This window comes from Elephantulus edwardii, unplaced genomic scaffold (genome assembly GCF_000299155.1).
Source record: "Elephantulus edwardii isolate Elephantulus edwardi_28Jun2011 unplaced genomic scaffold, EleEdw1.0 scaffold00075, whole genome shotgun sequence".
Lineage (NCBI taxonomy): Eukaryota > Metazoa > Chordata > Mammalia > Macroscelidea > Macroscelididae > Elephantulus > Elephantulus edwardii.
Window position 1 is genome coordinate 12,278,773 of NW_006399825.1, and position 319 is coordinate 12,279,091.

Below are 319 nucleotides of genomic sequence, written 5' to 3' on the forward strand. Positions count from 1 at the left end.
TTCTCTGCACTCCAGTGCAATTTTCAGAGTTAGAGACTTTCAAACAAAGGTGACCCAAAAGAGTGAGGAAATTATTGAACTATATCATTAATATCATGCGCAAGTAAAATATTGCTGAAGATTACTCCAAGTCAGTTAGAAGATAGTACCTTGACAGAGAACTGCCAGGAATACAACATGAATTTGGAAGAGGCTGTGGCACAAAGGCTATTACTGCTAATGTCAAATAGATCATGGCTCAAAACAGAAAATTAAAAGATGTTTGCTTGTGTGTTATTGCATAGTCAAAGCCAAAAGTTGAAGGCATTTAACTGGGTGG